Here is a 12,515-nt window from a genome sequence, read left to right on the forward strand (position 1 = left end):
GTCTTTCAATATGGAGTGTAGGTCCACTTCCAGCTCACTTGCCTCAGTCACTTTATCTCATTTATGGACATGTGCTGATATGGTCATCTGTTTCTGTTTTGGGGGCATATTTCATGAGTTAGCTGTGGCCTTAATACTTAGATAGGTGTGTGTTTTGGTATTTTTTAATGCTTTCTGATTTCCTGCATGTAGATATGATCAGGAGATGGGCTTCCCTTTTCACTCTTCTTCCTGAGAAATTTCAAGATGACACTGTTGGTCATTATGATGTAACTCAGGATTTAAATTTTGGCCTATTTCCTTTTTAGTCTGCCTGTCCTGATCCACAACCCCTGTTCAGGCCTTTTGCCTAGTGATAAACAGTTCAGGGCCAGCTGTGGCCATTTTGCACTGCCATTTGGTATTAAGTGGAAACTGTCTCTTTAAATTTCAAGGAGATCTGTGTGCACATGTACTAGAACCCTCCAGGGGTGGGGGTGGGGTGTCAACTCGCTCTGTCACCCCATCTAGTGACCAGAATTGAGGTGCACCAACAGCTACAAATTCCACTAGCTGTAAGCCTTCCAACCTTCTAAATATTCCTTTATATGTGTTTCAGAGTTCTGGCACCATCCCCTGAGCCTGCTTGGTCAAATATTCTGTGTTGTTTCTGACGGAGCTTCTCACTGCACTTCCACACTATCCGCCATCTTGTTTGTTTCTCCCCTCCACTAATTTTAAAGCAACCTCAGGTTATTATTTCCATTGCATAGTGGAGAAAATGCTTAGAATGTTTGAGAGGATTTCTCCATTGTAACCTTCAAGTTCATTCTGTTTGTAATCTCTTCTTTGGTCTTTGTCTTTATTAAGGTAATAATGGGCTACCGTTTCATAATTAGAGGCTGTTAGCAATCAAATCTTTTGTTCATAAAGCTCAAACACCAGTTTGATTTTGTATTTACTTTTTAATTACTTTGATTTATTTTTAAAAATTAATCAAATTTGTTACTCTGGTAGAAAAAGCTTAAGAAAAACTTAAGAAAATATGAAAATTGAGTCAGTTAATTCCATTATGAAAAAGTCAATGAAAACCCCAAGATGTCTTTAATTTTTCCATTACACAAATGATCATTTAATTAATATGAGTCTTTCATGATAACTTAATTATTATATGAATATACAATACATATTGTTTGAATATACAATATATAATTTTACCATTGTATGAAAGGTAAAATGTAGTGATATGAAGAGTTAAAAACGCATGACTCTAGGAAGTGTTAACCATCCTAACATTTAGAAATCAGCCACCCTGTCCTTGCACAAGGGATTGCTAAACTCATTTTCACATGTTTGTAACCTAATTAGGTCTTCAAAGATAGTCTCCTGAGGCCAAAGACTAACAATATGCCAACCCTCAGTACTACTTTATTCACATTAAAAAAGAGCTTTCAGTCCTTCAGGAATAACAGTTTCATTAAAGCAAGCAAATTCTAAGGAAAACCAATCAGGTTGTAAAGAATTTACATCCTTCTTTTTATAAATGATCTTCCTGACTCTCTCTTTTTTAATCTTCCTAAAAGTTGGTTGGTTTTTTAATCTTCTTAAAACTGTCACTTCTCTTCCTTTCTCCCATTTTGCCCAAGTATAGTTGTGTTGATATATTTGTGGCAGCCAAGAACCCATTGCTGAAGACGTATGTTCTAAATATTTTCATCGGATTCCATGTAGCTACATAATGTGTAAAGACATTTTTCAGTGGTGCCAGGTACTGTCTCGGGAATTCAAAAATACCCTTTGAGGCACAAAATCCTCTGTGTTAAACCTAAAATGGTAATGTTCATTTCAATCATTTAGATTATAGTTGTAGACATGTCCTACAGGTTAGATTTCTATCACCAATGACACATCTATATCCATGCTTGCTTGAGGTTTAAGCCTTTTTAATGAGGTTTTCTTTAGTGAGCAACAAGTCTAACTCACCTGCTGTTTCTATAAAATAGAGCAAAAATGTGGCTTGATAAAGCTTAATAGCTGATCCTTGTTTAAATATAATCTTATCAATCAACTTATTCCAATGGATGCACTTGATTTAGGCTCTAACTGCTTCTTGGTAATGGAAGGCAGCTGATGAATAAAATGACAGAACCAGAGGATAGCTGAAGCCTTAGGCTGTGTTAAGGTGATACTTAATGAATGTTGAATGTCACATGATGGTGAAGAGTAATAGATGAACCCCTACTCACATCATCTCATTTCCAAATTGGTTTACATTGGCTTATTAGCCTATGTTACTGTTAAGTGTCATCAAGTCGGTTCCAATCCATAGTGACCCTGTCTGCAGAGGATTTACAAAGAGCTACTGGTGAGTTTGAACTGCCAGCCTTGTGATTCAAACAAACCTTGTGGTCCAGTGCTTTATCTTACAGCACCAAACCAGGATTTTAATAGGCTCTCAGAAAAGAAAACAGAGATCAAATGAAATAGATTTGAAAGTGAAAGAGTAAAAAATTACCACCAAAATCAAAGACTGTAAAGAGTATGTATTTGTGTGTATATTAACTTCTTCTGGCACTAGTTCATTGTCATATTAAATATATTCTAGCTAGATTCCTGCTAGACTAAGCCTTTTTAATGACTGAATAATTCTTATGACCACAGTGGTGAACTATAACTTCAAACCCTTTTTCTTGTGAAATACAGTTTCATAAGACTTTTTTTATCTTTAATATATCAACTATTTTATAGCCAACTTAATAAAATAACTGAGTTCTTTCCTACAGGCAGAGCTTGAGACTCATAAATCAATAACTCTGTAACATATAAATGAAGGGTCACCTGTGGTTCAGGTAACATGCTAAATGGGGAACACAAAAAGTTTATTCTTTTAGAGTGGACCTCTAGCTTTCGTCTGCAATACTCTTGCATTTTCCTTTGATTGTTTATTCTCAAGGATATCTTAGGTCTGTAAATAGTTTTCACTGGTCAAAAGCAACTTGTTTATGAAAACACCCATATAGTTGAGTTTCAAGAAATGTGCACTGTTTTCTCAACAAAACCAAACTCTTTTCATGAAAACCTTCATAAATCATAGCCCAAGAACAGCTCCTTAACTGCCTAGTGTTTTCTTTTCAAATACCTGTTGTTAATCTTCCTGACAGTTCTGACAGTTGTGTGCCTGCAGCTTTGAATTCCACATGTTGTAAGCAGCTTAAAAGTTTAAGCCAAAGGAAAAAGAATATACACCCATGGTACAGAATCTAGATCTCAGGTGCTATCCTGTCATAGGCAGACAGAGCTTCAAGAAAAGTTTCCAATAAGATCAGGAATTTCTGTTTCATCTATAGGAAGATGAATTAAAATATTATGATATTAATAGTAGTGGAGTTCTAGTCTGGCTTTGTAAATTGGCAGTTCAAACCCACTAGTTGCTCCTTGGGAATCCTATAGAGGGTTACTATGGGTCAGAATTGACTTGATGGTACTTAACAAAACATCAGTAGAATAAGTTTCATTATTGATGATAATAACAGAATCAATAATATCTACTACTTGTTTAAAATAAACAGCTGCACCGAAGTTGATTTCAAGTCATGGAGATCCCATGAGTGTAACAGTAGAATTGCTCTCCATAAAGCTTTAAGTAGCTGATTTTTCATAAATAGATCATCAGGCGTTTCTTCTGAGGGGCCTCTGGGTAAACTCAAATCTCCAAATTCTGGTTAGCAGCCAAGCTTGTTAAATAGTTGCACCACCCAGTGACTTCACCATTTGTCTAGTGCCTACTACATGCCAGATATTGTTACATATATTTACTGTAATATTTGTACTTCTCATATAATGTGAATACTATTACCTGAGGTAAAACAGATATCAAAAAGTTTCAAATGATTTTAGATTGTATAGCCAGGGAGCGAAAGAACCAAGAGTCAAGTCCAATTGTAATTAAAGTTTTTCTCATTTCTATTCTGCTAAGCTGGCATTCAGTCAGTTTGCCCTTTCTAACTTAGGAGAAAGTGCAGCCTTTATTTGTTCTCATTATTTAATGAAGACAGTCAGCATTATAATACCATTCAGGAATTTGCCAGAAGAGTTTTCCTAGAGGTCATAGTTGAAGATCATCTTAGTCACAAAAACTGACTGTTCCTTATTTCTGTTGTGGAAAATTGTAAAATGTTAGAGTTGGATTCTCTGTGTGGTAGTTGTAACTTTCTTCTTCAAACCCTGAAATATTCTCTTCGTCCTCAATAAACTTGTGGCAGATCATGTGATGGTAAGCCAAAAAGTATTGCTACTCAGATTCCAGTTCATACATGCATAGGTTTATTCCTAATAAATATGTTCTCTATGCTCAGTGGATGGCTAAGTGACTGCTGACAAGTCCTCTCAGTAATACATGGGTATTAGTCACTTTGTGCAATGGGAAAAAATGATGTTGAGGTCAGAATTTATATCAAATTTCTACCAAAACTCAAACATCTTTCCAATTCATTGAAGCATTGCAACAAGTTTACAGGAATGCTGTCCCACAACAAATAAGTGTTTTTACATAGCTGAAACACTTTAAGGAATGTCTGGAAGATCTCAAACATGAGCCAAGAGAGAGAAGATTATCAACCTTAATGAATGAAGACAATATGACTGAAATCCAGAAATTGGTGGGAAAAGACCATATAATTACCATTGATGCAATACCTACTGAAGTTGGGCTCTCACAAGATTCAGCATTCTGAATTTTGAGCAAACAGTTTTCCCTCAACTTTCCATCCAATGGCTGACAAAAGCATTGCATGAAGATCAGCGGACTCAAAGAGCTGATCTTTCCATCAGTCATTTAAGCAAGATCAAAGCAAATGAATACTACTTTATGGAGTGAATCATAACTGGGAATGATCTGGATTTATCAGTACAATTTAGAGAGCAAGAAACAATTAAAACAGACTTCTGAGAGGTGTGCCAGGTCAATTAGCAGATCTGATCTAAATCAGAGACGTAAACTCATAAAGTTGTATTGATAATTTCTGGGATTACCAAGGGGGTAATCTTAAAGGTTTTCTTGAAGGAAACAAGATGATTACAAGGGCTTATTAGAAAGAAGTGTAAAGAAAATTGAAACATGCATTGGTGAGAAAAAGACCAAGAAAATTGCACCAATGAATTGTTTCTTCCATCACAACAATGCATCTACTAATTTCTTAGGGGTAGCAAAGACTGTCCTATGAGAATTACAAGAATAAGTCAAAAATTATCTGCACTCTGCTTGTAGAACTTATTTTACTTTAAAAAAAGACAAATACATCATTTTCTACATAATCTCCTTGCTTTTCAATACACATTTTCCATCTGTTAATAAGATTTCATATTCCTTTATTAAAAAATGTTTTAGGCTGTCTTCACGTCTTCATCAGAGGTGAATCTTCATCCTTGATGGGCTGCCTTCAGGAGACCAAAGAGGTGAAAGTTTGATGGAGCAAGATCAGGACTATAAGGAGGATGCTTTAATACCCCAAAAGGAAGTTTTGCAGCATGTCAACAATGTGGGCAGAAGTGTGTGAATACGCATTGTTATGCAAGATCACAATGCCCTTGGATAGCAGTACTCTGCATTTAATCCCAAATTTAGGCTTCAACTATTCAGTGAGCATCTCAGTGTAATGAGTACAGTCAATTGTTAAATCTCTTTCCTGATACTGTTCCAGTACTGAGCCTTGAGAATCCTAGAAAACTGTAAACATCAATTTTGCAATTGATGGTTGTTTTTAAACTTTTTCTTGGTCGGAGGTTGAGAATGTTTCTATTTTATACTCTGCCATTTACTCTCAGGCTTACAGTGATGAATTCATGTCTCATTACCAGTAATGATTTTGTTTTTAGGAAACTTTTACCTTCCTTGGATTATTGATCCAAATTTTGTTTGCAGAGCTGTTTATGTTCTTCCATGAGTTGTTTCAGTACCCATCTCACAGAAACTGTTCAAAACCAAAATGTGTTGTGGATTATTTCATAGGTAGAGCCATGACTGATTTGTAAATTCTTTACCATGTTAGTTACTGTCACTCATCTATTTCACAGAATGATTTCACATACATGCTCAATGTTGTCATCAACCATTGACATGGATAGGCATTTTAATATACGCAGTATGTGGATAATCTTTAACTCATTATTCAGCCCTGATCTTGCATATTCAAAATTTTTTTGTTCCCAAAACTCAAATAACATTTCAGAGGAACATAATTTAAATTCCTCAAGTATGCAAAAATTGCTATTTTGTTGTGGTATAAATCAGAGCATATAATTTGGGAGAGAAGAGTTAGAGAGATGTGTATTGACTTAGATGGAGGCTATGCAGAGAAACAATAGCTTCACGTTTTTACATTCTCTTTAAAAAATATTTCTATGATTTTATAGCAAGACCTTTCTGAGGTAGCCTCATATAAAAGGAGAAATTAGAGCTTCATTTTGTAGTCCAAGAATTTACAGAATATCAACTGAAATGTTTCAACAAACTGATGCAGCACTGGAGGCACTCACTTGTCTATGTGAAGAAAGAAATTTGAAAGGCAGATCCATTGCCAACCAATTGGAAGAGATATATATTTGTGTTCATTTCAAAGAAAGATGATCCAACAGAATGTGGAAATCATTAAACAGTATCATTACTATCACATGCAAGTAAAATTTTTCTGAAGTTAATTCAAAAACAGTTGCAAAAGTACATCAACAAGCTGAATTCAGAAAAGGAAGTTGAATGAAGGATATCATCGCTGATATCAGATAGATACTGGCTGAAAGTAGAAAATTCCAGAAAGAAGTTTACTTGTGCTTTATTGACTAAAGAAAATAAAGAAGTTTACTTGTGCTTTATTGACTAAAGAAAATAATTTAATTGTGTGGATCATAATAAAATATGGAAACATTGTGAAGATTGAGAATTCCAGAACTCTTAATTATGCATATGAGGAACCTATACATAAACCAAGAGACAGTTATTCGAACAGAACAAAGGGATACTGAATGGTTTAAATCAGGAAAGGTATGTGTCAGCGTTGGGTCCTTTCACAAACTAATTCAAACTGTAAACTAAGCAAATATATCTGAGATGCAGGATTATTTGAAGAAGAATGTGGCATTAGTATTGGAGGAAGAGTCATTAACAATCTGCACCATGCAGATGACATAGACAAATCATAGACAAATAATATTATGTTAAGTGGAAAAAAGACTGAAGTTGTCAAAGATTACAATTATCTTGTAACCACTATCAATACTCATGGAAATAGCAGTCAAGAGATTAAATGATGTATTGCACTAGGCAAATCTGCAAAAGACCTCTTTAAAATTTTTAAGAGCAAAGATTTAAGTTTGAGGACTGAGGTACACCTGACCCACTCCATGGTATCTTCAATCACTTCATATGCATGTGAAAATTAAACAATGAATAAGGAAGACGGTAGAATAATTAATGCATTTGAATTATGGTATTGGAGAAGAATATTGAATGTACCATACACTGCCAGAAGAAAAAACAAATCTGACTTGGAAGAAATACAGCAAGAATGCTCCTTAGAAGCTAGGATGGCTAGACTTTATCTTTCATATTTGGGACATATTATCAGGAGGGACCAGTCTCTGGTGAAGGACATCATGTTTAGAAGTTGAAGGATCAGTGAAAAAGAAGAAGACCCCTGACAAGATAGACTGACACAGTGGCAGCAATAATAGACTCAAACAATTGTTAGGACAGTGCAGGATCAAGCAGTGTTTTGTTCTGTTGTGCATAGAGTCACTATTAATCAAAACCTACTTGACAGAACTTAACAACAACAGCAACAAATTGTGGTCTAACTGCTTGGAAGTGCCATGAGAGGAGGTCATTGTCTACTTTGCCCAGAGTTTTCTCTGTGCTTGAGACCCTGGTTTAGTAAGTCATAATTTGTCTTCATTTAAATTTAGTAAATGTTGTTGTTGTTGTTGTTAAGTGCAGATGAGTTCGTTTTGACACATAGTGACCCAGTATAGGGTTTCTGAGGAGCAGCTGGTGAGCTTGAACTGCCGAACTTGCAGTTCAAGTGGATTTGTGGTCTGGCGCATTAACCCAGAGGTCACACCAGGACTCCTAAATTTAGTAAATAGTGTATTATAATTAGATGGAAAATACAGTGCTTTCATAAACTTTAGTTTACTGAGTGTTTTTTCTTTTTCCTTAAGAAAAATGAAACATTAATAGAAGTATCATAAAACAGGACTATCATGGAGATCAGTTGTTGTTTGCTAAGGTGTTTGAATGTAATCATTGGATGTTAGAATTATAAATGACCTTGTGACTCTTCAATTTTCTTATTATGAGAATTTCAGTACCAGAAAAAGTGGCATAATGTTCATTCAAAGTCATTTTTACCTGACCTAGAAGACCTTACTGAACCTTGATTTATTTTCTTCCTATTTTTCCATCACACATTCTGCTTCAAACTCATTGTGTTATTACAGTTTTTAGCACACACCTCAAACATTACTGTTTTGTCTATAATACTCTTTTCCAGGATATGTGCAGGTGCTCTTACATCATTCAGTTCTTAAATCAAATGTTACTTCCTTTCAGAGGTTATTTTTGACTGGCCTCTGCTGTGTTACAAGAAATACGAAGTGGAAGGTCTAAGAGGTAGAATGCCCAGATCACTTCCATTGCTATATATTTCTGTAATGTAGCTAACATTTATTAAGCTCATCCTATTTGCCAGGCACTGTAAACGGTGTAACAACAATTTAAATTATGTTGTATCTTATTAACAACCTATTTTTCAGATGAGAAAACAAAGTCTTAGAAAAGTAATATAATATTTTAAAGGTTTCATGACAGAATTGGTATTTAAATCCAAGTCTGTTTCTAGAGACCATAATTATGCTTCCCTTTCAGTTAAGTTCAATTAAATAAACATTGTTTGAAGTTCGCTTCTTTTCTAGACACTGAACTCTGCTGCTAAATTCTAGAGACATACCAGATATCTATGGTGACCTTGATTATATCCTCTTGGCCTCTCCTATAGAAGTTCTGGTAGTGGAGTGAATAGCAATAGTCTACTAACTGAAAGATTGGTAATTCAAACCTACTAGCTACTCTACAGGAGAAAGCTATAGCAGTCTGCTAGATCTCTATTTGCAACTCTTATTGGGCAGTTGTACTTTGCTTTGTTCTATTAGGTCACTGTGCAGTCCTGGTGTGATACTTTGGGTTAATGCACTGGACTGCAAAGTCAGTTTGAACTGCAAGGTTAGTGATTCAAGCTCACCAGCCGCTGCTCAGAAACCCTATACAGGGCAACTATGGGTCGGAACTGACTTGATGGCACTTAACAACAACAATTAGATCACTATGAGTTGGAATCATCTCCACAGCAATGAGTTTGACCTCAACTTTGATCATAGCCATGTCTGAGTATAGAGCTCCAGGCAGTCTCCAATATGTCATTCATTCTGGCTTATGATTTCTCTTCTCAAGTGTGTGCCCAGATCTTCTATAACACTGCAGATGTCAGCAGAAGCTGCTTTTTCTCATATGTCACTGAAAAGCAATAACAACAATATCAACAACAAAACACAAAATATAGAGGGGATAATGTTACAGAACTTGCAAATAAAGAAAAATCAAGAAGAATTTCAAGAAAAAATAAACCTAATTGTAGCCCTAAAATTAAGACAAAGCCCCATTCCTAGCCCAAGCCCAATCCCTAACTCTACCCATTACATAAACTGTATTCCTAACCATAACTCTAACAGTACACAAAACCATAGGCTTAGATCTAGCCATAGTACTAACCCTAACTCCTTATTCCTATCCAAATTAATAAAGTTCTTTAGATAAACAATGTGGAAAAAGATTCCCTTACCACACCCACCCACCCACCCCAAAAAAGAGCAAGTGTATGCACATAAGCAATTTAAAGGGCACAGCTGGTGGGCAGAATATGTTGGGTTAATGCCTCCACATCCTCTACTTTGGGCAGGTAATGCTGAGATACATTTTGTTAGCTTTTCAGGAGATACTACGAGAATCAGGCCCTCATTGTCCACAGCAGTTACCTTTAAAAGATGTTTTATGTTGACTTTCTTTGCTTCGATCTCACTTACCTCAGCTATAATTACTAATTCCTAAAATCTCCTGGTCAATTTGAATAGAATGGTTGACAGTTCAAACTCACCAGCTGCTCCTTGGAAACCCTATGCAGGGTCACTCTGAATTTGAATGACTCAAAGGCACTTAAAAATCACCTACTAAATAAAGGACCTGTACACATTGCCTTTGTATTAAGGACACCTTTCAAGGGAACTCAAGATAAGATGTTAAGATAAGCAGTAACCCATTGTATTTTTTTTTTTGGTAAGAGAAGGGCAATATAGTAGCATAGAGTGGGAACATTTATTTATTTATTTTGTCTATTTGTTCATTTTGTGGAATGTTTTTTTGTTTGTTTGTTTATTCTTTCATTTATTTATTTATTTATTTTGATGCACACAAAACACACAGATATATATATATTCATTTAAACAACCAAAGGGCATTTTCTGTAAACCAGCCTACTACCCACAGGCATGCAACCTTCCTCTTTTTATGGGTCTAGAGTCCTCAGCTGCTCTATTACTCCATTCCATCACCTCTGCCTCCATCTCTGGTATCACTGCTTCTCTGATTAGGATCCTATGCTGTGCTTATGCTCTTCCCTCTTGATGGTCCTGAGCTCTCTGTTCTTGGAATGAAAGATTAAGTACTACTCCCTCCACCCTGTCTTTTGGTTACTCAACTTCTACCTTTATAGTTGTGACAATCACAATTAGTCATGATAGCAATTACTCACTATTGAATCAAAAGAATGCTATTCTCATCCTCCCCATCCCCTTTCACCAGAATCATATAGACAAAATGAAATCTATTCAGTGGGGATTCTACCCTCCATTCCTCGCTCTGAAACTCAACACACTTTTGAAATCTTGTAAGTCGGCCACTTCATGTCTTTATAGTCCCCCATTTTATGTGCTCAATGTACAAGTTCCTTGTTCCTATCAACCCTGTGTACTGAGGAAATAGGCTTAATCCTTGATGTGAAGACTCCTTCCCACTAGATTGGTGTTTTGAGCAACTACATCCATAAATAAAGGTCAAGTTCATCAAATTGTAGCAATTTACACTTACTTCTTTTATCAAACTTCTTTATCTTCCTCTAGTCGAGTTCTGATCAGGAAGCCATCCAAACTAGGTCAAATGGATACTATCTGCAAGTTTAGTGCATGCCACACCCCGCTTCGTATCAGTTGGCCACTTCACTCTCAGCTCTGGCCACCAGTGGTTAGGTCAGTGTCCATGGGCTCAGGAGTTCCCAAGTCTCTCCAACCTTAAGACTATCTAGCCCTTCCTCTTCTCTCTCTCATCTCAATTTTGACAGGAGTCTATGGAACATGGTGGAACTCAGCCCATGTCTTCATTACTGCCTTTCCCCCACTTCCATTCACAAATAGACCAAGGCGGTCACCACTGAGCTTATAAATCTGCTTATGTGTTCCCTTTGAGTTTCAGTATTTGAACTTGGTAGGTTCTGAATGGCTGCCTTTTCTTGCCTTGATGGTTTCCAGGTGAACAACTTGCTTGTTTCTGTAGCAGCCAAACGGTCTGTGTGGTTTTTTTTTTTTTTTCTTTTTTTAATCCCCTGCTGATATTTCTTTCAAGAAGAATCACCTGTTCCTCTAGCTGCTCCCAGTTGGTCACATGTCCTTTCAAGTGGAAATATCCCACTTCAGAAGGTTCTGGATGGGGATCAAGATTCAACCTAAATCCCTTGCTCTACAAATGTTTAACAAGAAGCCTGTTTCAATGGGAAAATTCTAGAACCCCTTTTAGGTATTCCAATCAGTTGTAGGCTGAAGATGGGCTTATGTCCTTTCTATAACTATGTTTTCCAATATATCTTTCTATCCCACTAAAATGTATAGTTTGTAATAGTAGGCAATGAGAACCAATATCCATAAGACAGTCAAGCACCTTAACATTATTTCCCCTTTTTTACCCATTCAGACTATGCCTCAATCCCTGTATTCCAAAGCCCTGTCCCATTTAGCTCACACAACACTGCCTAAGTGTTCTTCTGTCTTTCTTGTTCTTCCCTTTTTCTGTATTGCCATCCCTTTCCCTCCCCATCACCTGTAGTCTGATGTGTCTATCCCCTAACCTGTGCCTTACTACTATTCCCTCTCTCACACCCTGGTAACCATCAAATAAGTCTTTTATTTTAGTATGGGAATCTTTCTTAAGCTTTTACAATAATGGTGAGTAAAGAGCATTTAGTCAAATGAAAGATAATGAGAGTCAGAGAAAATACTCAGGAAGAAATGGTATCAAAAGGTTAAATATAATTATGAAAAGAAGGAAGGGGCTTCACAAAGAAAGAACATGAGCAACATAGAACAGAGTGTAAAGTGTGGACATTAATTTATTCTTCAGTATTTATTGATTACCTGGTACACTTACTAGAGATACAGCTTTAAAC

Source organism: Chrysochloris asiatica, unplaced genomic scaffold (assembly GCF_000296735.1).
Source record: "Chrysochloris asiatica unplaced genomic scaffold, ChrAsi1.0 scaffold00035, whole genome shotgun sequence".
NCBI lineage: Eukaryota > Metazoa > Chordata > Mammalia > Afrosoricida > Chrysochloridae > Chrysochloris > Chrysochloris asiatica.